The sequence below is a fragment of the Silene latifolia genome, chromosome X (genome assembly GCF_048544455.1).
Source record: "Silene latifolia isolate original U9 population chromosome X, ASM4854445v1, whole genome shotgun sequence".
NCBI lineage: Eukaryota > Viridiplantae > Streptophyta > Magnoliopsida > Caryophyllales > Caryophyllaceae > Silene > Silene latifolia.
Window position 1 is genome coordinate 245,778,218 of NC_133537.1, and position 25,754 is coordinate 245,803,971.

General features: G+C 40.0%; 1 long non-coding RNA gene, 1 other non-coding gene and 1 pseudogene across 2 annotated transcripts; 1 reads left to right on the forward strand and 2 right to left on the reverse strand.

Moving 5' to 3' along the window:
• The window catches only part of LOC141619876 (amidophosphoribosyltransferase, chloroplastic-like), a 212,834-nt pseudogene that overhangs the window by 76,629 nt on the left and 110,451 nt on the right, over window positions 1-25,754 (reverse strand).
• On the reverse strand, window positions 1,007-1,113 carry LOC141624539 (small nucleolar RNA R71). Its single transcript, XR_012534345.1, has one exon. It is a non-coding gene; the product is annotated as a small nucleolar RNA R71 (small nucleolar RNA).
• On the forward strand, window positions 21,730-22,741 carry LOC141621757 (uncharacterized). The gene is made up of 2 exons (XR_012532646.1): window positions 21,730-22,039; window positions 22,542-22,741. It is a non-coding gene; the product is annotated as an uncharacterized LOC141621757 (long non-coding RNA).

Sequence of the window (25,754 nt, forward strand, 5' to 3'; positions counted from 1 at the left end):
GTATCCCCTATGAACCCATGACACCCTAGTGCTTTTAATCAATTGTTTACATCTCATTTTAATCATCTTGCTTGTTTATTTACATTGTTATTTAGTTTAGTGATCTCTTATCTCAACCCAAATTGTGACACCCTTAGACACGACCATTTGCAATCAAAAATCCTACATCAATACCCATCCCTTGGGATCCAACCTTAAATTAACTCTTTACTAATAGTAGAGTAGTTTGTGAAGTTATAAATATTGTTTTGGTCTAAGTAACTTTTGACGACGAGTGACAAAACCGACGAGCCAAAAATGGCGCAGTTGACGGTGTTAACTTGATTTGATTTTCTTTGATTGTTTTTAGTTGTGTCTTTCTCTACCTTGGAGAAGTAAAACTCCTTAAGGTTTGTTCTAATTGTTTTCAAGTTGTTTGATATTTTTCATGTCTAGGAGATCACAAGGTAACTTGTTACCCATTGATCTTGAAATTGAAAGGACTTTGACCAACAATAGAAGACTTTCTAGAAATACTATGAGAGGTATTGGTGAGATTATGGATATTCAACCAAATAATATTGAGTTCATCAACCCTTTTTCAAGAAAAGGAGAGGAGAACCTAACACAAAATCAACCCCAAAATCAACCCACAATGCCTAAATTTTCATCACATTCCGTACCAACCGAGGAGAACCTACCAAATGGTACTCCGACACCACAACATTTGACCGGTAATTTCATTGCAAAATCCGCATTTATCCAATTAGTCGAAAGAAGCCAATTTGGGGGGATGCCCAGTGAAGACCCTCATTCTCATATGGAGACTTTTTGTGATTATTGTGATGCGATTTCTCAAACCGGAGTTACTCAAGACCAAATTCGATGGGTCTTATTTCCTTATTCTTTGATTGGTACCGCGAAACAATGGTTAAAGGGCCTTGATAAGGCTACTCTTGGTATTGACTCTTGGAAGAAATTGGCACTTGCTTTCTACAAAAAATTCTATCCTCCGGAAAAGACTAACATGCTAAGAGACCAAATCACGGGATTAAAACAAAGGGATGAAGAATCTTTGTATGAAGCTTGGGAGCGATTTAAAGGAACTTGTCGCTCATGTCCTCATCACGGACTTAGCGAGTGGTTCTTGGTACAACAATTTTAGAATGTTCTATATGAAGACTCCCGGAACATTCTCAATATGGGATCAAATGATATGTTTACCGAAGTTGATGATAATCAAACATGGAACAAGATTGAGGAAATGGCGGTCCATAACTCACAATATAGTAGACCTCGGAAGGCTTGTAGAGGAGGAAAGCATGAAGTTCACTCTATTACTCAAATGGGCGCTCAACTCAGTGCTCATATTGATACCATTAATTTGAAGTTTGAGAAGGCTATGGCTAAACTTGAAGAAGCCTCCAAATCTAAGCAACATGTGAATGCCATGGTGGCATCTTCATCAATTCCAAGTGGAGTATGTGAGAGTTGTGGAACTTTGGGGCATGACCAAAGTGAATGTAGGGGAACAAGTGAACAAGTGAATGCTTTCCAAGCATACAAGAGTGGTACCCCTTATTCCAACTATTACAATGAAAACACCAAATTCCATCCCAACCTCTCATACAAAAGCCAAAATGTTCAAAACCCTCAACCAACATACACCCCACCTCTAATGAGAAACCAAGCTCAAAGACCCTTTTACAACCAAAACCAAGGTTACCAAAATCAAACTCCACACAATCAAACAAATGACCAAGGTTTTGATGTTAAAAAAGCGGTCCTCCAAATGCAAAAGAACCAACAAGAGTTTTTCACTCAAATGCAAAAGGATAGCCAAGCATAAGACATCACCATTAACAACATACTAGTTCACACAAAGATGTTGGAGACCCAAATGTTTCAATTGGCATCTTCAAGTTCACAAAAACAAAAGGGGCAATTACCACCTCAAGGTAATCCCCCAAGACAAGAATAGGTGAGTGTCATCCATTTGAGGAGTGGTACAAGGTATGAAGGGCCGAAGAGGCCCGTTGATGAAGATGTTGTGAATGCTAGTGACAAGGAAAGAGTTGTTGAAAACTCTAAAGAAGAAGAACCCACCATTCAAGAAGTTTCAAAGGAGAATGAAGAGAAGGCTAAAGAGAAGGAGCCTATTGTGATTAGACTTCCTTTTCCAAGTCGTCAAGCTAAGCCTAAGTTTGATGACCAACTTGGAAAATTCATGGAGATTGTAAAAAACTTGGAAGTCTCAATTCCATTTACGGAATTAATCAATCACGTTCCGGCCTATGCAAAGTATATGAAAGATATTCTTACGAAGAAGAAATCCATCCGGAAGCTTGAGACTATTGGTTTCACTAAGGTGAGTAATGCCATCCTACAAGGAAGTTCACCTCCAAAACTAAAGGATCCGGGAAGTTTCTCTATTCCATGTACCATTGGCGACACCACGATCAACAAAGCTTTATGTGACCTTGGGGCAAGTGTTAGCGTTATGCCATATTCGGTAAGCAAGAGGCTAGGAATGGGACAACTCAAGTGCACTAATATCACACTTCAAATGGCGGATCAATCTAAGAAGACACCTTTAGGGGTATGGGAATATGTGCCCGTAAGAATTGGCAAATTCTTCATCCCGGTGGATTTCGTTATTGTTGACATGGAAGAAGACTCCAACATTCCTATTATATTAGGAAGACTTTTCTTGCACACCGCGGGAGCGGTGATCGATGTAAAACATGGAGAGCTCACCCTTCAAGTGGGAGATGAAACCATCACTTTCAATCTTGACAAGACAATGAGAGCTCCCCGATTACATGAGCCATGTTTTATGGTTGATCACTATAGCCGGCAAGATAATAGGAAGAAGTTGGAATTTCAATGGAAGAAGAAAGTGGATGATGCTCCAACAAAAGAATAAGGAAATTGTAACAAAGAGAGCTTGCAAAGCTCACCCATGACAAGTGAAGAAGAAGGCTTCATTGGCCAAGATAAGAAAGAAGGAGAGTTGTCTTCATCAACTCATGACATTTTTTAGTGATGACATAGACGAATTATGCGGTCTTTGGGATGATGAGTTTGAAGGGATATTCAATCCCTATATCGGTAATGCTATGACCCAAGACCACCATGAAGAACAACAAATACAAAGGTCTATTGAAGATCTTTATCATGACAATGAACAAGCTTTCGACTACTTCTTCAAGGTGTTGAGTAACATCAACAACACCTTGAACATGCCCCCTTGACATCTCATTATCGAATGAGAGTTTGGTGGAGTCCTCCATAAACCACTACTTGTAAATATTCTAAATCCCTAACTTGCATTTTAATTATTGTATTGCATTTTTGTCAACTTTGGATTTAAATTTCTATGCCTTGATCAAGATTTTCATCATTTTTGAGAGAAATAAGGGAGGGACTCAATTGTTTATTGATGTGTAGTGTTTTGCCTTAGTGTGGGGATAGCATTTTCCTAGGATATCCAAGCCTTTGTAGTACCCCCACAACGAAGCCACAAGAAATAAAGGGTAAAAATGACACGGGTTAAGAAGCACCCACGGATGGACCTGAATCCGTGTGGCAGAGGGACAATCCGAGCGACCCAATGAGAATCCGCTTGTCTTGAAGAAAACCCGAGCGTCCAGGGACAAACACGCTCGTCTTGAGAATCTGGGAAAAGCAACTTTTGGGTCTGACTGAGAATCCGAGCGTCCTACCAGAGAATCCGCTCGTCTCAGCCTGGATGGTCGCCCCAGAGGAAATCTGCTCGTCTTTTCACAGGCAATTTTTGGGATTTCTCCCTGGAAAGGAATCCGAGCGTCTCCAACTTAGGACGCTCGTCCCAGCTCAAGAATCCGCTCGTCTTGCTGATAAGACGCTCGTCCCCAGCGCATTTTTCCTGAACCAATTCTGCGGCAAAAGACGCTCGTCCCGACGCCAGGCTGCGCGTATTCCCTCTGGTTTTCAAATCCAACGGGTCTTAAAAACCCCCTTTCCGCAATTCATTTTCATTCATTCAAACATAAACAATACCCCAAAACCCCAAAACCCTCATTCTCTCCATCAACCTACAACAAATTTCTCAACCAAAATCAACCAAATCAAATCCAAACTTCCTCAAAACAAAATTAAATCACTCCTTTACCAACAACAAGTGATTAAAACACCAACATCTTCAAGGTTTGAGTCGATTTTTGGGATACAAGGCAACATTCAAATATCCTAAATCGATTTGGGTATTACTAGAAATTGAAGATTTCAAGCTTTCTTTGGTGTTACCAAGTAAAGGAGCATGGCAAGAACAAAAGGTGGAAGTAAGGCACCCCAAAAGAAGAACCTCTCTAAGAGACAACAAGCTCTTCAAGCTATTCAAGCATCAAAGGCATTGGTAGTTCATAATGCAAGGTTGGAAATTCAAGAGCAAGATCCTCCTATGGAAGCTACTATTTCTACTACTCCGGTTGTTGAACAACTAACCGATTATCCGGAGGTAATTTTCACTTCCGACTCCCATAGGAAGAAATTTATTTCCTTTGCTAAGAAAACTATCTTGCCCACCAAGTTCATTTGTCAAGAGACCTTGTCGAAATTGGGTGTCCTAGAACAAACAAAGACCTTTTTCGAGTCTATGGGATTGAGTACATTGTTTAATATGCAAGAGTTGACTTACTCATCCCTCACCTTAGAGTTCTTAAGCTCTTTGAAAGTTACCAAGGTGGAGGCTCTAAGGAATATTGAATTTCGGCTCGAGAATGTTGATAGGAAATTGTCTTTTGAAGAGTTTGGTAAAGTCTTTGGCCTTAGCAATAACCCGACCTACACAAAGAAACCTACCAAGTATGATCCCGCTCCCTTATGGAAAGCTATTACCGGTAGAGAGTTTACATCTTATCATGATTGTCGTGCTCTTTTTGTCCATCATCCGGGTATAAGAATATGGCACAAAGTTGTTTGGCATACTTTGATTGCTAGGAAGGGAACGAACCATTCCACCGAAATTGAATTTATTCTTCTAGAGTCGACCTTGAACATTGGAAGAGCGTTCACCAAAAAGTACAACATTCTTCAACTTTTGATTGAGAGGTGGCTCAATGTTGATTGTGGCAAAGAAGGCATGGCCTTTATTGTTAATGGTGGGTTAGTAACTTATTTGGCAAAACACTTCAACCGGAACGTCAACAAGGATAACACCTATAAACCGGTTAAGGGAGGCCATATCATTGATCTAGCCACCATGGTTCAAAAATTTAAATGGGTCACGAATGATACTCTTGATGACAAATTTGGGTGGTTAACAAAAGATGCTAAATCCTTCACATTGCCAAGCAAGATTTACCGATTGAATGTTCATAGGCCCAACTACCTTCTCCCACTCTCCGAGGAAGCCGAGTTTATTATACAACACCAAGGGGAAGACATTGCCGAGCCCTCCTCCTCCCATATCACCCCACCTTACCCATTCACCTACCATGAATTTCAACCCGAAAATGTTAAGGCGGGGAATGACTACTTGACCTCTTGATGAAAGAAATGCACAAGAAAGCTTATGAGGATAGAGTCAATGCTTATAAAGCACAATATCCGCCTCTCCTACATCTTGCTAGGCAAGGACTTCTTGACCCATCTTGTCCTTTTCCTAGTTGGGCGGATAAGAAAACCTTCTTTCCTAGTGCTTCTAGAGGTGGTAACTTGGGTGAAGAGGAGATGGTTGTTGATGAGAGTGGTGAGCAAGAAGGTGAAGAAGAAGAAGAGAATGAAGAAGAAGAGGGAAGTTCAAGTGCAAGTGAAGATAACTCCGGCTCTATGGAGGTTGATGATGATGATTCAAGTGAAGTTGGTGATGATGATGGAGATGATAGTGATGACGCCATGGGCGAAGATTGAGGTTTGTCTATTTCTCTTGTTTTCCTTATAATTTTATCTTGATCATGATTTGTGGAGTCCTAGCATCATCTAGAGGACTCACACCTCGGTCACATTGAGGTGTTCATTTTATTGTTCCCATATTGAAAATCGAAAATGACAAATGTAATTTCATGGATATCATTTTTATGCATGAACTCTCCCAATTTTTGACATTAGAAATAATGTCTATTTTGGTTTGGGGAAGTTTATGCATATGCATTGGGAGCTAATCTAAATTATGCTCTCCAACATAACAAAAAAAAACCATACATCATATAGCATAGCTTAATTTGCATTCACTCTTTTTTATATGTCATATAATTTGCATTTAGCTTAGAAATCATGCATTTTCATATAGATTACATAATTTCCTATCGTATTGGCCATTGAGGACAATGTCCATACTAGTGTGGGGATGGGAAATTCTAACTTGACTTTTTAAACAAAAATATAAAAAATTTGAAAAATTTCGAAAAATGCATAAAAATTTGAAAAACTAAAAAATCCAAAAACACGTTCATTTTCTTTGTAGTGTAGTCTTGTATATATTAGTTTGTATATATTGTGTTTGTTCATCCTTTTCACATTGATCGACTACGCCACATCCGAGATATGAGGATATAGAAGATCGCATGGTATGATCTTTCCAATCTCCTTTTTCCCCTTTATGTTAATGACTATGTGGCTTTATTTTGATTGATGCGGTATAAACAATGTGAAATTAGGATTACATCTAGATTATTTGGCATACTAGTTGGTAGAAGCATATGCATTAGGTTGTATATATGGTAGTTGCATCATGGCATATAGTTGCATTTAGGAAAAAATTTGTGAAACCGTCTATTTGGGAAGCTTGACAAGTGTATATAAGGCCCTTGTAGATGCTTTTTCTTCTTAAGACTTTGCTTGTTAGAATACTTGTAAAACACCCTAGGATGTATCATGCTAGTATCCTTTGACCCATGGATTAAGGCCTAGTCAAAAGTACCTTGTGGTGTGATAACTCCTTGGCTACCGTTTATTCCAAGGTGACCCTTGAAACCATGCAACCATCTTCCACATTCTACCATATTTTGTCATCAAAGGGAATGGGCACAAAAATTGTTCAAAAATTTGAGTTCAAGAAATGAAATGAAAAGTTGAAAAAGTTTGCAAAGTGTATCAAATGAAAAGAGGAGCAAAAATAGACTCCTAAAGCTTCAAATATAAGCCCCCTCACTACAAATGGGGCAGCTTTGAAAACGTTCAAACAGAAATGCAACGAAAAGTTGAAAGTTGTCAAGTATTGAAATGCCAAACATCAAAAGAAATGGCAAAAAGAAAGTGTTCTCAAATGACAAATGCCACAAATTGGGGGGAAAAACAACAACAAAAGCAAACTCTCATATGAAACTCAAATTCTATTGATCCCTTTTCCATCGAATCCACTTTTGTGCATGCTAGAGAGGGGATGACCCTTCTTCTTGTCTAGGCAAGAAGAGGAATTCCGCGATCCACCAGTGTTTCTAACACCATAGGGAGTCTATTCATGACGAAAACATTTAACGATTGAGGACAAAGGTAACCTAGCTTGACACAACTTGGTGGTGATTTATTGGTATCCTTCTAGGCTTAGTAGTTTGAAGAAACCGTATCTATAATGGAATATGTACCCTTGAATTGCTTCCCCTTTAGATAATTTCCGCCACTTAGATGAGGAAAGTGGCTATTCATTTTTGTAGATGCATCCATTACTTGATTTTGTGTGCTTTAATGTTTGGATGTGTCGTCATTTTGGCAAGACCCACCTTGCCTTGCAAGAAGGCATCTTACCTCATGGTTGTCTTGTTGTGATTTGAAGGGGCGGAGTGAGACCCGCTAATTGTCTCATATCGGCTATATTAGTAGGTTAGTTTAAATAAAGGTCCTAGTTTTTGTCACCTCTTTACTCGGGACAAGCAAAGGTTCGGTTTGGAGATATTTTTTTTTTGCAAAAGATTATCATTTCATTTCCATAAAGAAAAGAAATTACAAGTTTTTTTGCAGAAATATCACACTAACAAACAGCTTAAGCCTAAGACCCAAGCAAACCATGCTCTAACAATGAGCACAAACAATGAGCAAACTAAGAACAAAGCCTATCAACAAAAGTAGAAAATCGAGGATTCATATACAATCTCACTGCAACAATGTACTTAACTCTAGTGACCACTGTCTGAACAGTACACTCCTGATGCTTGAATATTCGCCCATTCCTCTCCATCCAAATACCATAAATGGCTGCAGCAAGAGTCATTCTAAACCAAGCTGCAACCCAACCAACCTGGGAACTAGAAGCATAACTCCATTTCATATTCTTAATCAAATCAGAGTTTCTGACGGACAAATGCTGCCACTGTTGCAAAGCTGTCCAGACTGCCAGAGAAAAGGAGCATCTGAAAAACAAATGCTGGTGAGTTTCCAAATCTTGCTTACAAAGACTGCATCTATTGACAAGTTGGAAGCCCCTAAGCTGCAAGTTATCCACCGTTGCCAACTTTCCTTGAGCAGCAAGAATGGCTGTAACTCTATGGCTAGGGACTATTCTCTAATGAAAAAAGACTGAATACCAATCCTCCTGATGTGGTGCTTCAAGCAAATACTCATAAATTTGGCTTGTAAGAAGTTTACCACCTTTAACCCAAGAGTCAAGCAGACCTTTGGCTACCTGGCTAGAACCTGCTTTAGTAAGAAATACATCCCTAGCAGCCAAAATACCCTTGAAGCTAGAAGAAAACTGATCTTTGGAGGCAAGGGACCAGATGGAATTAGTTTGCAAGACATACTCTTTATGCCATTTTACCCACAGACTAGTAGGACCATTAGAGAACTTCCAGATCCATTGAAGAAACAAGGCAATATTCCACATTTGCACATTCTTGATGTTAAATCCACCTCTATTCCAAGGAGCACAAATATGAGTCCGGCTTTTAAACTGCATCTTTCTCTTCCCATCCTTAATGCCCCAGAAAAAATTCCTACTTAAATGATTAATCTGCTATAGCACAGTTTTAGGAAGCAGAACACTTGAACACCAAAAGTTCTCAAGACCAAAAATGACAGCATAAAGTAGTTGAGCCTTACCAGCATAAGTAAGAGACTTGACTGACCAATGCTGCAACTTAGTCTGAATCTTTATGATCAAAGAATCATATACACTCACCGAGTATCTAGAAGAACCTAGAGGCAAACCCAAATAACGAAAACGAAAACTTCCTTCAGAAAAACCAGTAGTAGTCAGAATAGCTTCTCTAACCTCCTCAGCAACTCCCCCAAAATATATATTAGTTTTCTCCACATTAGCATTGAGATCAGAGACAGAAGCAAAGGAAGTCAAGGCTTGCTGAACAGCCAACACAGAAGGCACATCCCCACGAACAAACACCATTAAATCATCAGCAAAAATAAGATGAGTCAGGCTCAACTTACTACATTTAGGATGGAAAGAAACCAAAGGTTGTTGGCAAAGAACTCTTAGAGATCTGGATAAGATTTCCATGCTAAGAACAAAAAGATATGGGGAGAGAGGATCCCCCTGTCGAAGTCCACCCTTACCAGAAAAAAAGCCAAAAAGACCCCCATTAAGCTTCAAAGAATACCAGGTCCCAGTGATACAGCCAAGGATCCATTTAATGAAATGCCGAGGAAACCCAAACTCCTTTAACATGTCTGCAACAAAGCTCCATTGCAAAGAATCAAAAGCTTTCTTAATGTCCACTTTAATGAGACATCTAGGAGAAATGGATTTCTTATTGTAGCCTTTAACCAAAGCTTGGGAAAGAAAGATATTCTCATGTAAGTTTGGGGATATTTGATGTGACTCATTTTAGAGCATATTTAGTCCCCGAATTAGCCTCGTTCCTATGCTTTTTAGTGCATAATTGGGTCATTTACTATCTTTAATCTTTCGTTTTGCATATTGTTTGAGGGTTTTGATCCCTTGGTAGGAAAGGAGTAAGAACCTTGCATTTTCATGACAAAATGGAGTTAAATTGATCGAATTAATAACCAAGCATCAAAGTGAAGACAAGACTAGAAGGCCTATGTAAATAATGAAGTAAATAGGCAATGATGAGAAGATCCTTGCATCTCCAACAAGATCCTTGAGGATTGTTGGAGAAAGAAAAAAAGAGAAGCTGACTGGCTAACAATCCGGGCGTCGCAGTGCACGGGACGAGCGTCCTGGCCTGCTACAATCCGAGCGTCCCGTAGCTAAGACGCTCGTCCTGGTCCCTCTTAATCCGAGCGTCGCCCTCACCAATCCGCTCGGATTCCTCTCCAGTGCAGCCGTCCCACAGCCAAGCCGCTCGGGACGAGCGTACTCCATGAAGACCACAAAAACGGATATGCTCATCCCCTTCGAGAGGAGCACTTTCTCAACTTTTCTTAAGGGTCTTAATCATCATTTAAGCCCTTTGTAACCCTAATTTATGTACCTAATCCTTAGTATAAATACCCCATTACACTAATTAGATTGTCATGTCCTTCATATACTCTTTTTATGTTATTCTAATCTCATCTTAATCTTGTAATCAACTTTTAATTAAGCATTAATACAAATCTCATTTCCTTAATTTCTCTATTGTTCATCATTTATTTTCGGTAATTGAAGATTATTTGGGTATTATTTGGAGGATTGACAACCTTCCATCAATCATCAAGTACTTCTATTATTCATTGCTTATTATTTTGGAATCATCATTAGGTATAATTCTCTTAATCCCTTTTTAATTATTGTTAATCATCATCATCATTTATTCATCATGTTTTGTCTTGCTAGAATGATTGGCAACCTTGTTAGCATGTTAAACTTGATAATGAGTGAGTAGTCATCTTAACTAGGGTTAATGGGTAATTAAGGGAAACCAACATGGGGGATGATTCATGCTTAATCTAATATGTTCACATAATTTATTTGCTTGCTTGTTGTGATCTCAATTTATGCACATGTTATGTTTGATGAAATGCGAGCCTATGAATCCTTGCATTTTTTACCCATCACTTACCTTTTCAATTAGACTTGTAAGACATAAACCAACTCGAGTCTCATTAGACCATGCATATAGTTGAGTAGGGAGGATTAAGTCGACTTGTAGGTGTTGTACAATCTAATCGATTCGGCTCCGGGACCCAAACCTTCCTAGGATTGTAAGATATAAACCAACTCGATCCTATCACAACAATAATTGCTTGCTTATAATTTGAGAATATGTTTGTATGATCAATTCCCATGTATCCCCTATGAACCTATGACACCCTAGTGCTTTTAATCAATCGTTTACATCTCATTTTAATCATCATGCTTGTTTATTGACATTGTTATTTAGTTTAGTGAACTCTTATCTCAACCCAAATTGTGACACCCTTAGACACAACCATTTGCAATCGAAAATCCTACATCAATACCCGTCCCTTGGCATCCGACCTTTACTTACCTCTTTACTAATAGTAGAGTAGTTTGTGAGGTTATAAATATTGTTTTGGTCTAGGTAACTTTTGACGACGAGTAACAAAACCGATGAGCCAGATAGCTCAAATACTTTTGTCTACCCCTTGGTTGTGATCTACGCGCCGAGACGGTCATTTTGACAGTAATTAGAGTTCATTTGGAGTCCGGGTCAAAAACCGCTTCATTTTCTAATAAACCGTTTAAAACGCCGAGTCGGAATGTCCTAGAATATTCCAGATATTTATTCTATAATTTAATTTTATATCCTTTTGGTAAAATATATCCCGAAAATCTTATTTTAAGGAATAAGGAAGTCGAGATCTACCGCAATTCCATAAAAGAAACGCGGAAATCTTTCTTCCGCAGGAGGAAACCTCTGGGGATAGGACGCAGCACCTGTTGCGCCTCTTCCTAGAGTCGCAGCAGCTGTTGCGCCTCTTCCCCAGCTCTTTTATGCGTATTTTCATATTTTTTTCGAGATTTGTTTCCAAAGTTTGAGTCATTCCATAATTCCTCCGTGTGATTAGTATAAATAGGGACCTTCGTTCCACATATTTCTCACGCGAGTGTCCGCCCTTATCTTCTCCCTTTGCATTCTAAGACCGTGCCCTAAGCTTATTGACGTCTACATGCTTGATCAATCGACCACGTAAGCTCGGATCCTTCTGAGTACCAGTCACGTTGTATGACCGACCAATTTGACCAACTACACCTCAATTAATCAATCAATTTAATCTAAATCCTCTTACGAGGACACTTTCTTCATACATTCGAGTCGAGCAATCACTATACGTTAGCTTAGTTAATCTCGTTTCATCAAACATGTAAGTTTGAGGGTGTAAATCCCATCTTTTATTATTGTATTTTATTTTGGTACCAATTATTGTAAGATTTACGTCAAAAGTATACTTAAAACCGATTTCTAAATTCCTTTTGTTAAACTGTTTTTAACAATTGACAGTTGGCAGATGTCGAGAAGAAACATAGCAACTGCTGCGCCTCTTCGAAGAGTCATAGCATCTGCTGCGCCTCTTCCAGAGGCTGCCGCAGTTCTTGCTTTTCTTCTTCTTCCTCGCCTCTCTGTTAATCCGTCATCTTTTGTTTTCTTTTTCTTATTTTCTTCTCTTCCATTCGTATATAATAATTTTAACACGTATTCTTAATAATTATCGCCTTTAATTCCGACTTAAATCCTTATAATCGATATTTGCGGGGTTTCGTCATTAAATCAAACCCAGATTTTTAGAAACTCGATTCATTCATATCAAGTTTCTGAAGTTCGCCTTTGTACATATTTTTACCGTTTATTTCTAGTTTGTCTAATTCGTTTTCGTCTCTATAAGTAACCCTAATTAATTTGTAATTAATTTGTAATTAATTTTTAATCCGTGTTAATTCGTTCTAATTCGTTTAATTCGTTTTTCTCTCTTTTATGACCAAATTCATATGTAAATAATACGCTAAATCACTTTCATCTGAGTCAAATATCCATAATCAACCATTAAATACACCAACGAAAATTAACAATTCGCAGTTCTGACTTCACAGCCAGAACTCACCCCGGGAACAGACGCAGTGACCACTGCGCCTCTTCCAAGGATGCAGCATTGCTGCGCCTGTTCCGAGTTGAGTTCTGTCTCTGAACTTCCGTTCTTACTTTTACCTAATTCATTAGTTTACGTATTAATTGACTATTAACCGTAGTATCACTCCTAATCTGCCCGTGTTTTCTACCGTAATTTATTTTCTCTTGAATTTTTCTCAAATTATTCATCTTAAATGTATTTTTGACGTAAATCAATTAATTCGTTGTAATTATTGTAATTTTAATTATTTCATTTATTTATTTATTGTATTGGATGATTTATTTATTTGTTTTCACATGTAATTAATTCTAAACCCTACTTTGACATAATTGAATGCTAAATTATACGTTCATTGACTTAGTATTATTTCACATGCTAGGATTAATCTGTGGATGTTGCATTGCATGCATATAATCGACAACATATCGAGTACAAACGATTTCCCTAATTATTAGTAGAGGCCGCTATCGAGGCGGGCGGGATTAGGTGTTCATTCAAAGGACTTCCTAATACGTACCCTCACCCCTTACTCCAGATCTCTGTGAACATCCGTGTTCATTGGTATCCACGAGAGTCATTCTAGACATAGAATGCTAAGGGTAACGAGTTCTTAGTATCTATGTCACTACTTTGTGTCTTGACATGACGCAAAGTATTCAAACGGTTTCCAATTTTCCACAATAAATTGGTGGCGACTCCAAAAATGCAAACGCTAGTTTCCCAAGTGCCCTCGTGGGCCCCCCAAGTCCACACTTTGGCGACTCCGCTGGGGAGTAATACACTTACGTGTTGCCAAGGGTGAAACTTGAACAAGCTTAGGTAATAGTTTATATGAGACAGTTGTCGGTTTTCATTACTTGGCCTTCCTCGGTCGTTTTATTCGGCCTTCCTAGGCCCAAGCCAACCCATTCGACCAATCGTCCCGTCTGGATGGTCCAAATTCTTATCTGGGCCTAAGGATAGATAGTGATTGACGTCAACCATACCGTGATGCTTACTCATGTTTGTATCAAAGGCTTTCACTACTTGAGGAAATGGACTAGGAACCGACCTTACTAATGTTTGGCACGGACCTCTCCACAGACCAGGGTTTCATTGCTCGGTATGGCAACCCACCCTTTTAAGCCAAAACCCTTCTAAATGTACTCAGCATACCGTTATAATGCCTGTATGAATGCTTGTATCATATGTGATCACCATTTTGTAAACAAAACCATGACGAAATTTTAAAATCAAGACCTTTTTTTAAAAAATAAACACTTTCAAAAATGGCCAAAATTAACGCAAAACGAGTCGAAACTCTGTCCAAATCTCCAATCAAAATTCGGGCCTCAAAACCCATTTCAAAACCTCACTTCGAGTCAGCACTCCTACAACTACACTACAGTTGTCTAGGACAAACATTTCAAACCTTTATCACTTTCAAACGCCACTTAACACAAGTGGCACACTCGCACTTCACAAGTCGCGTCTTTTCTTTGAGTAAGTGGGCTAGAATGGTCGATCGTGTTTTGATTCATCGTCGATCTCTTATCCAGTTTCCAAGATGCCTGAAACTAGTACCACAAGTGCTAGTGGTCAACCCCCAAATGGTAATGATCAAATCCTAGCTGCGCTCGCGCGTCTCCAAACAAGCCAAGAACAAGCCTATGATCGCCTCAACGCTATTTAAGGCTGAATTGTTGTTGTAGAAACTAGACTCCCTCCTGTAGAACACGATATTCCTCGCGAAGTTGTGCATGATAACCTTCTACCCTTTGTTAGACAAAAAGAAACCAACCCTCCAATAGGTCTTACTGAAGCTGAAAAGCGACTCCAATACTTGGAGGAGCAACTAATGTACCATAAGGGAGATGACATCTACAGAGAGAATAATCGCAAGTATGAGGCCGTGAATGCTTAATTACCAACCAACTTCAACATGAGTGACATCCCGAAATTCAAGGGGCATGAAAACCCTTTGAACCACATTCGTGCTTTCAAAGACTACATGTCTATCAAAGGCATCAGACCTGAGATGTTCTTAAGGATCTTTCCTTCATCTCTCGACACCATTCCTAAGCAATGGTTCTACTCTCTGGAGCACAAGAAGATTGCCACTTTGGATGACACCGCAATTGAATTCACTAAATAATACGCGGATAATGCTGAAATCCAAGTCAACATGCGCACTCTAGAGGTTCTTACCCAAAATGAAAAAGAAGGCTTCACCGACTTCCTAAGTAGGTGGAGGAAGACTAGCACACATTTAGTTGAACGTCCGGATGAAGTACCCTTGTGGAAAAGTTCGTGGATAACTTGAGACCTATTTATGCAAACCACTTAAGGTACCAAAACATAAAGACCTTCAAAGATCTAACCGTGCTAGGGACGAGAATTGAAGATGACATCCGTAAAGGGCTCTTGTCCAAAACGGTAGGTCATGGATATCATGGCTCAACGACTCGTTCTTATGGCTCTACTAGCAAGACTGGTGAGGTTAACCTTCTCGAATCATCAAAGAAGAATAACCCACAAAGGAAGTTCACAAACATTGGCGATACATGTAACACTACGGATTTTTATAAGTTAAGTACTCGACCGAGTAGTGCCTACTCGGCCGAGTAATGTTAAAAGTGTATTCTGTTTAGCTTCTGCCGAGGAATACTCGGCCGAGTATGAGGAATACTCGACCGAGTAGAGGATACTCGGCCGAGTATGCTCTATACTCGACCGAGTACCCGGTCCGTCGAGTATTATTTTTACAATTTACAAAGGGAATGGTTAGGGCGTTATATATTACGATAAACAGTTTCTATTTACAATTTACAAAACCTAAAACATCCTACGACGCTCTAATCATCTCTGAATCTCTCCTTTGGGTGATCATAGCAATTGTATTCTTTCCTTTGATTCATCTTCGGTAAGTCCCCATCCTTATATTCAATGATTGATATTTAGGGTTTGTCTTTGATCATGAATTGGGGAAATGGGGTTTTGCGTTAGTGATTGGAATCATGTAATTGTTGTTGTAGGTGACGATGTGGTATTTGTTATGCATTTGTATGGTTGATTGCAGCGTAAGCGGATTGCTAAAAGGTAGGGTTTCTCCTACTCAAGATCTTGTTAATTGATTGAGATTGCATATGTTCATAATTGTTGTTTATCTGCGATCATCGGAGGATGGGTGTTGTGGAGACGGTGTTGGTGTGGTTGTGTTGTGACGGTTGTGGTGTTGTGACACTGTGATGTGTGTGTGTGTGATTGTGGTGGAGTCACTTGCGGGAGTGGCTTCACACCTTAGTTCGCCCTCCGTGGAACCCGTCACGGGAGGGGATGTGCACATTAAGGGACAGGGATTGTTAGTCGCTCATTGATGAGCCGGACTAGGTGGGGATGGGTGCGGTCACCCATGGCTGGCGGCGAGGATTACCTGTTGCGATGGGTAATCTGGCAGGGCTACACACTTCGGTGTGTAGTCGGTTACTGTGTGAGATCGATGATCAGCTGGTGGTATTGTTTGTTGTCTTAGATTGATTGAGTAGTACTGACCCCGTTGTTGTTGTTTTGTAAAACCTGCGGTGATCCATGGGGGGATGGTGAGCAGATTTGACAGGTATTGCTTTTGGTGAGCTTGGGCGGTCATGGGGAAGTCGTCATCACCAGTTGTAGTATCACAGTCACGAGTCTTAGCTATGATTTTGTAGTTGTCCTCAGTTGTATTCACTTTATTGGTTTTGGTTTGGATTTGAATTGTTGTAAACATTAATACTTTACAGTACTTCTAATAAATGTGTTTAGGACGGACGCTTTTGATCTATACTAACCTCGGGCAACCGAGATGGTAACAGCCTTTCATGCTTGGGTAGTCCTGGTAAGGTACCTTGGTATGAGGGGGTGTTACAAAGTGGTATCAGAGCCGACGATTCCGGCACCTAAAACTAATGAACTCAATGAACTTAGGGAGTCTAAATAAAATGAACCCGGGGAGAGTTGTTTGGAGCTACCGCAAAGACTTGGGAGACGTCCCGGAGTCGCACTAAGGCCCTTACGATCTCAAGCCGGTCACATGGGGGAAAACTGTTATATGTTTGAGTTATGTGTGTTTGATATCTATAGTTTGAATCTGGTGCATGGTTGGATTAAATGATGAAAGAAGTGGAATGTGATAGTTGTTGAAAGATGTATCGATGATTTGTTGATGTTGAAACTTTGAGCATGGAATATGTTGGCATGTTAAGTGTTGGAACATGGTAAAATATGAAAGGTGAATTGTGAGTTTGTATACGATATATCTTGAACATGAAATATGTTGAGCATGTTACCTGTTTAATACGTGGCTTTCAAAAGGGTAGTGGTACATGTGTATACGATCATGATAATGATAGTGTTTTATTTGTTGGTATAAGCATGTGATTAAGGTCGAGCGTCTATATACCTAAATGTCGTGTTTAATTTTCATGTGAGAATGATAAAAGTTCATCCATGTACTGGTATTTAGAAGTATTAAGTTGTTTTTGTTGCCTTATGCATGTTCAAGTTGTTTTGGCATTAGAAAGCTTGATTTATCTGAATACCGATTACGGAAGGGTTGTCTTAAAACTGTTATAAGTCGCGTTCGAGAAATGATATTGCTGTGATTCCAAGTTGAGGTGATAGCTTGTCCTCTTACGATTCTAACAATAGGTCACACGCCCAGAATGACCAAGTAACGAGTGAGATATGACTGTTTTACGAAAACTGGACGGTCTGAGAATGCGCTTATACTCGACCGAGTAGTCCCTACTCGGCCGAGTGTCTTTTATACTCGACCGAGTATTCCATATTCGGCCGAGTAATCTCTCCGTGATAATACTTTGTTTAGCGTCCTGAGTCGTGGACTCGGCCGAGTAGTCTTATACTCGACCGAGTAAGGTCTACTCGGCCGAGTATTCCCAATACTCGACCAAGTAATCCTTCTGCGGCAATTGAGTTGCTTCTGGAGTCGAAAACTCGACCTAGTAATATAGTTACTCGACCGAGTACCTTGTACTCGACCTAGTATGTTATGTACTCGACCCGAGTACCTCGTTGGGCGGCCACTTTGAGTCGGTGGCTATGTTCTTACTTTTGTTTTGAGTCGGTGGCTATGTTTTTACTCTTGTTTTGAGCCGGTGGCTATGTTTTTCATTGTTTTGAGTCGTAGGGTATATACACATGTATGTTTTGAGTCTTAACGCATTCTTTTATATGTGAGACGGTCTTGATACGTAAGTTACCGGAAGGTATGACATGGAGAATGATGGCTTATGAGGGACATGTGTTGGGTAAGGAAGACATGTGTTAATGTGGTTGTGAAGGATAGTGGAAAAAGAAAAGGGAAGAATGATGAGCTAATCGAGGTAAAGAGCATGTTTTGTGAGATACGATGAGTGATATAGTCGTGTATTGAGTAGTATAAAAGTAAGTGTGACATTTCGGGATGTGTAAGGACTTATAGAGGGAGACGGTTAGCATTGTGTTGCTTAAGGATATATGCAATGAAGGGTTGCTTTAGAGGGATGGAGAAGAGGGGTATATAGTGAACTTAGATAGAGTTATGTCGCGACGTGGATTTGTAGATAGTGACCAAGTTTGGGAATTTGGAATTTTCACGATGTGAGCCTAGTGAGTAATTCTTTGGGCAACTAACGGTATGAGATGAATTTTGGTTTCCTAGTGATGTAAAAAGGGAGATGCAATTGTTTGAACTTTAAACGTTGATTTTATGGATAGATTAGTGACAATTGGGAGTTATAGTATAATGAGAGAAGACCCATGGTAAGAAAGAGTGAGACGATATCGACATAAAATAATGGGATTTGAGTTTGGAGCAATGTGAAGGTAACCGGAGCACTAGAGAGTTAGATAGAAATAATGAAGAGTTGAATTATTAAGGGAGTTTGTCGAGGGTAAAAGAAAAGAATAAGGGGAGTAAAACTAGGAACATGTTCACCGAGGTTATGTGATATAAAAGTAAGGAATCGTAGAGATGTATGATACTATCATGAGGATTTGAGTTTACAGTTATATAGAAGTTCCGAACAACATGATAATCACGAGTTTCGAGGAATTAAAGAAAGCAAAAGTTGGGTAAAGAATTTGCACGATATGAGATTTTGGTGGTGAGTCGGGTGACGATACAATTACGGATGGAATTGGAAATAGTGTTGAGGTAATTTTTGTTGATATATTTGATGTTTGTTGTTTGGGATGAGAACCAAAGGGAGGAAAAGGATTGTTATATTAAGAAGTGATAGTAAGAGAGTAGTCACATGAAAAATGTTGGTGTCATAGTCTTGTCACTAGTGGTTGAGGATGATGTTATTTTGGGGAAGTTAGTTGTTCTAATGAGGTTGATTTTGTGAAGGTGATTAATGTTTGGTTATGAGGGAGTTTAAGGTATGGATATATGAGGTATTCGTTGGTAGTTGGGTACAGATGATATGGCTACGTTCGACGGGTGGTGATAATTGTGTGTAAACGAAGATATGTTATGAAGGGCACCTGAGTTAAGTCTGGATAAGATATATTCATTGTCAAGTGGTAACTTACGTGATCAGGATTGACTAGTTGGATGTGATTATGGGTCTATGATGTGTATAAATGTTTGTGTGAGGTTCTAACCTCACGAGAAGCGGTAGGGTGTGATAGTCTTTAAGTTGTTATATGAATGGTTGTGATAGATGTTGGGTACGACAATCTAATGGAATGAGGTTCAAAAGGTAATAATTCGGTTGATCTGGCATGGATAGTTAAAATCGTATGTGTATTGATGATACATGTTTATTCCGTGAAAAGGTATGGATGATAGGCATGAGATTCTTGTATGTTTATTCCGTATAATATGTTGTGTTATAATCTAGTAAAACGGTTTTGAAAGAGTTTTCTTGTTCGAAATGTCATACTGAGTCAGTGTTTATGGGAATTATATGTGGGTGTGATGTTTATCGATGTGGGTGTTGTGCCTCGGGTGGTGATCCGGGCACGGTACTTTGTGTTGTGATGCGGGCATTTTCGCACTGCCGGTGCGGTTTATTCTTTGGCGGTGTTCTGGCCGTCACCGATTGTGGTGGAGTATACGGGCGGTTACGATTTGAGTTTTGGAAAGTACAGACCCGGTTATGCATAGATTGTTGTTTTGTTGCTGTTGTTTCTTGTGAATTTCGGTTAGACATGTAGACCGTTGTTTTGTTTGTTGATGTTTCTTACCAGTTTCAGTTTGGGAATGAGGGTAGAGTATGATATGAAAGAGAGTTGTATATGTTTTCGTTGTTATCATGGTATAGTGATATTGTGTTGATGGGACACAGTTGTGATAGGTTGTCACAGTAATTTTGATCTTGTTCTAGATGAGGCTTTGGTAGGCATGGTAATGGCAAGTGATTCGTAGAACATGTGTGGTAATGATCTGATATATGCAGATGGTTCATAATCCTTTGTTGAGACAGTGAGTGTAGGGTGTTGGGTATTTAGGGTCGTGTTAAGTTATGTATGAGTCTTGCGGTAATGAAAGAAAAGAACTTGAGGATCTAGTGTGAGTGTACGTAACAAGTGTGGATCGTGAATTATGCTTTTGGCGATAAGAGTTTTATATAGTTTATATAGAGAGGTATGTCGTGTTGCGGTAATGTGGAAGAGTTAGAGTGTTTGTTATGATCAGGATTGTGTGGCATTGGTTAGATGGAGTGCAGAATGAGTTGAGGTATGAGAACTGTTTAAGTAAGAGAGCCTTGGATATAGTAAGTGTTAGATTATAAGTGGGTATATTTCACATGTGGTGGTGATGAAAATAATGAGAGGTATAGCTAAAGATCTAGTATTAGTGAGTTACGAGGACGTAACATGTGTCTTAAGAGGAGTAGGATACGGCAAAGAGCGTTTGAGGGTTGTGCATGTCGTAATATTATTGGACGTAGAGTGTTGGTGTAGCATAAGGAATGGATGGGTACATATAGTGGTTGATAGTGTTAAAAGGCCATGGCTATGCTTGTAGTAGTTCGATGTTTAGGAGTGTGAGAATTTTTGATAGTGTTGATAAAAGTGGATGATGATATTTATGAGTTCGAGAGTTTTGGCAGCTGGATGATGATGTGGATGAGTGTGAGTAAACTTCGAGGACGAAGTTCCTTTTAAGAGTGGTAGAATGTAACATTCCGTTTTGATGATTGATCTTCTTTTGTGGATTGAGTGCTATTGAGTGTTATGGAAGTAATACAAGGTTGGCAACATTATATTGTGGTTATTGGGTAATGTTATGGAGTCAGTATTGAGAGCCTATGCTATAGTTGAGACGATATCGTGAGCCATGTTGTAGAAGGAAGAGTGGTTTGTGGAGTTGGTGTTAAGTGTCCATGTTTTATAGGTTGGGTTGGAACTTCGCGGTCGTGTTTCGTTTTGTTTGTTGTTTTGCTTTGAGTCGGGATAATGATTTTGTGGTGACTTGTATAGTTCCTTGGTGTTGTTATATGTGGTTGGTATAGTCTTGTGGCGTAGTGTTGTGCTTTGTTTTATAGTAGAGTGTGAACTTCGGGACGAAGTTCTTTTTAAGGGGGGAAGATTGTAACACTACGGATTTTTATAAGTTAAGTACTCAACCGAGTAGTGCCTACTCGGCCGAGTAATGTTAAAAGTGTATTCTGTTTGGCTTCTGCCGAGGAATACTCGGCCGAGTATGAGGAATACTCGACCGAGTAGAGGATACTCGGCCGAGTATGCTCTATACTCGACCGAGTACCCGGTCCGTCGAGTATTATTTTTACAATTTACAAAGGGAATGGTTAGGGCGTTATATATTACGATAAACAGTTTCTATTTACAATTTACAAAACCTAAAACATCCTACGACGCTCTAATCATCTCTGAATCTCTCCTTTGGGTGATCATAGCAATTGTATTCTTTCCTTTGATTCATCTTCGGTAAGTCCCCATCCTTATATTCAATGATTGATATTTAGGGTTTGTCTTTGATCATGAATTGGGGGAAATGGGGTTTTGCAGTTAGTGATTGGAATCATGTAATTGTTGTTGTAGGTGACGATGTGGTATTTGTTATGCATTTGTATGGTTGATTGCAGCGTAAGCGGATTGCGAAAAGGTAGGGTTTCTCCTACTCAGTACTGTTAATTGATTGAGATTGCATATGTTCATAATTGTTGTTATCTGCTGATCATCGGAGGATGGGTGTTGTGGAGACGGTGTTGGTGTGGTTGTGTTGTGACGGTTGTGGTGTTGTGACAATTTGTGATCGTGTGTGTGTGATTGTGGTGGAGTCACTTGCGGGAGTGGCTTCACACCCTAGTTCGCCCTCCGTGGAACCCGTCACGGGAGGGGATGTGCACATTAAGGGACAGGGATTGTTAGTCGCTCATTGATGAGCTGGACTAGGTGGGGATGGGCTGCGGTCACCCACTGGCGGCGAGGATTACCTGTTGCGATGGGTAATTGGCGGGGCTACACACTTCGGTGTGTAGTCGATTCTTCGTGTGAGATCGATGATCACTGGTGGTATTGTTTGTTGTCTTAGATTGATTGAGTAATCTGACCCGTTGTTGTTGTTTTGTAAAACCTGCGGTGATCCATTCGGGGATGGTGAGCAGATTTGACAGGTATTGCTTTTGGTGAGCTTGGGCGGTCATGGGGAAGTCGTCATCACCAGTTGTAGTATCACAGTCACGAGTCTTAGCTATGATTTTGTAGTTGTCCTCAGTTGTATTCACTTTATTGGTTTTGGTTTGGATTTGAATTGTTGTAAACATTAATACTTTACAGTACTTCTAATAAATGTGTTTAGGACGGACGCTTTTGATCTATACTAACCTCGGGCAACCGAGATGGTAACAGCCTTTCATGCTTGGGTAGTCCTGGTAAGGTACCTTGGTATGAGGGGGTGTTACAATACATACACCAATGCTCTGAAAAGGTTGATGAAACAAGGTAAGCTCCAACCCATAGGACCTACACCTGACCCAGAAAATAAGTCCAAGTTCTAGGACGAAAATGCATACTGCGAATATCATAGAGGTAAGGGACATGATACAGAGAAATGCTTCAAGCTAAAACATGTCCTTCGGGACATGATCGAAGATGGTCGTTTACCTATACCTCATGGAGGTAAGCCTAACAATACTCAGAATCCTCTTGGAGTTCTGATGATTACAGATGAAGAATCCACCTTGGATTGTTCACACCTCATTTCTCCAATCGAAGACGAGATTCATGCATTAGAAGATGAGGGGAGTTACTCAACTATTTCGCCTACCATCACCGATTTTATTGCATGGGCAAAGAGTGTAAGTAGGCAAGTTTCAGAACTGGAAGATGTAGTAGCATCCCTTCGCAATCCAAGCACCATACCCAAGGAGAGCGTGCCAATAAATCTGTCTCAAAATTTTACAATGCAAGAGATAATCGTCGTAGTTGACAGTCTAGTCGACCAAATAATCACTTTAGAAGCTGAGATCATCAGATTGAGGGAGCTTACTAACGTCAACAGATTATGGGCCGATGACGATGAAGATGAATACCTCACTGAACACTATCTAGTCAAGGTTAGTGAGGATATAGTCAAAGCTAGCAAAGATCAAGATATAGACCACCTTATTCGTTCAGGGCGTCCATATCAAAATGTTTCTCAAAACGGTCCTATAACTAATGGTCCAGTTACTAACACCAATGTCATCACACCAAATGATGGCGACGATACATCTACTGACCACTTGCTAAAGCAACTACAGAAGACAAAGGCTGATCTTTCAGTCTGGCAATTAGTGGCAAGTTCATTTCCTCATCACCAAGCTTCACTGCAAGCTTTGGCTAAATTAAACGTGGCACATAACTCTACGCCTGACGACGTAGTCAACTTGGTCTTCCAAGATTCAACTAAGCTAAGTAACCCAGTTACTTTCTCAGATGAGGATTTGCCTCCTTTCGGCGCCAGTCACAACCTAGCTCTGTACATTACCGTCATATGCTTAAAGAAGAACGTGCCAATGACATTGATAGACGATGGCTCCGCAGTCAATGTCATACCATTGAAAACGGCGTACAAATTGGGCATGAGAGAATCAGATTGGAGTCCTACAAACCAAGGTGTTCGAGCATACAATGGAACACGGCGTAAAGTGGTAGGACTAGTCAACCTCACCATAGCCACAGGGCCGATTGAGCGAAAGGTTAACTTTCAAATAGTAGATATCGAAGCATCGTTAAATATACTTCTGGGAAGGCCTTGGATTCACGCTTCCAAAGCAGTAACATCCACCTTGCACCAAAAAATCAAGATCCCACTAGATGGTAAATTAGTGACGATCACTTTGTCACCTATTAAGGCAGTGATAGAGAAAATGTCAAGCAACCAAGTAATCACAGATCCAGTATACGTGCTTGGGGGCTTTCATAGCATAAACCATGTAGAGAGTGAACTGACACCTCTATACTTCGATCCATACTCCAATTTAGTGGTCAACCACATACTTAAGTCTCAGGGATACTTCCCGGGAATGCCACTAAATCTTGCCAAGAAGAATACCTTTGCACCTTACAATGAAGGAAACTCCCAAAGGATACCATTGGGATTGGGATACAAACCCACGAAAGAAGAAGCTTTGGAGATGCTCACTCAATTTCAAAATCGTAAGAACAAGGGAATCCAAATGCGACCCTACCTCCCTACCCTAAATGGATACTTCGTTAGAGAAGGGAATCAAGAATACTTTCACGGGTTTCCCGAACCTTGGCACTATAAAGGAACGCTACTAGATTGAATCGAGATCTTTCACGATTGCTACTTCATTCCTTCAGAAACGGTTCCTACCGTCAAAACACGTCAAGCACCTTGCTTAGACGAACAGGCTGTTAGTCTTCTGTTTGGGGAGGACCGATTTGTTAGAGCTGCACAGGATGAGATCATTACCATGATACTTAAGGATGACCATTTTAATCCTACAGTGTTAATCACCGAAACCAGTTTGAGTCAGCAGAAAGGATGGTGAAAGTCGATCAAGTGGACGAACAACCAAGGAAAGCTCTTCAAAGTCACCACTAGAGAAGGAGAGATATTCAAAGGAGAACCTGAAGACACCGAATTCGAGTCAGAGTCGGAGTCGGAATTGGAATCTGAGTCTGAGTCTAGAGAAGTCCCTAGAGAGTCTCCTCCTGTCGTCACTCCCAATCCCCTTGTTTCTCCTAGCATAGCATCAAGTAGTAACAGTAGCTCGGGAAATGCCCCAGCAACTGTCCCTTTACCGCCGTTGACTAATGAACAGATGGCTTCTTTGTTTCAACTCTTTTCAAAATTTAATATGAATACATCAGATTCTACATACTCTTTGTGTTATTCTGAATGCAATTCTATTTACGATGATAATGAGGATGATCTTGACCCAGACTCAATCAAATTACCTCCCTACATAGCTAAAGTAATATTACAAGAGGGGGAAGGGGCACCAGTTATAGAGAACACCAAACCCATCAACGTAGGAATCAAACTAGAACCCCAAGAACTTAGGATAGGGACGACCTTAAACCCAATTGAAAGGGCCGATTTCATAGACCTTCTACACGAGTACAAGGACGTTTTTGCTTGGTCCCACAAAGACATGCCAGGAATCGACAGGATATTGCAGAACACAGAATTCCAATCAAACCAGGTTTCAAACCTGTAAAGCAGAAGCTTCGCCGAATGAGGACCGAATGGGCTCTTAAAATCAAAGAGGAAGTCGATAAACAAATCAAAGCCGGGTTCATCAATGTTTCCGAGTATTCAGACTGGGTGGCTAACATAGTACCCGTACCCAAAAAGGATGGGCGAA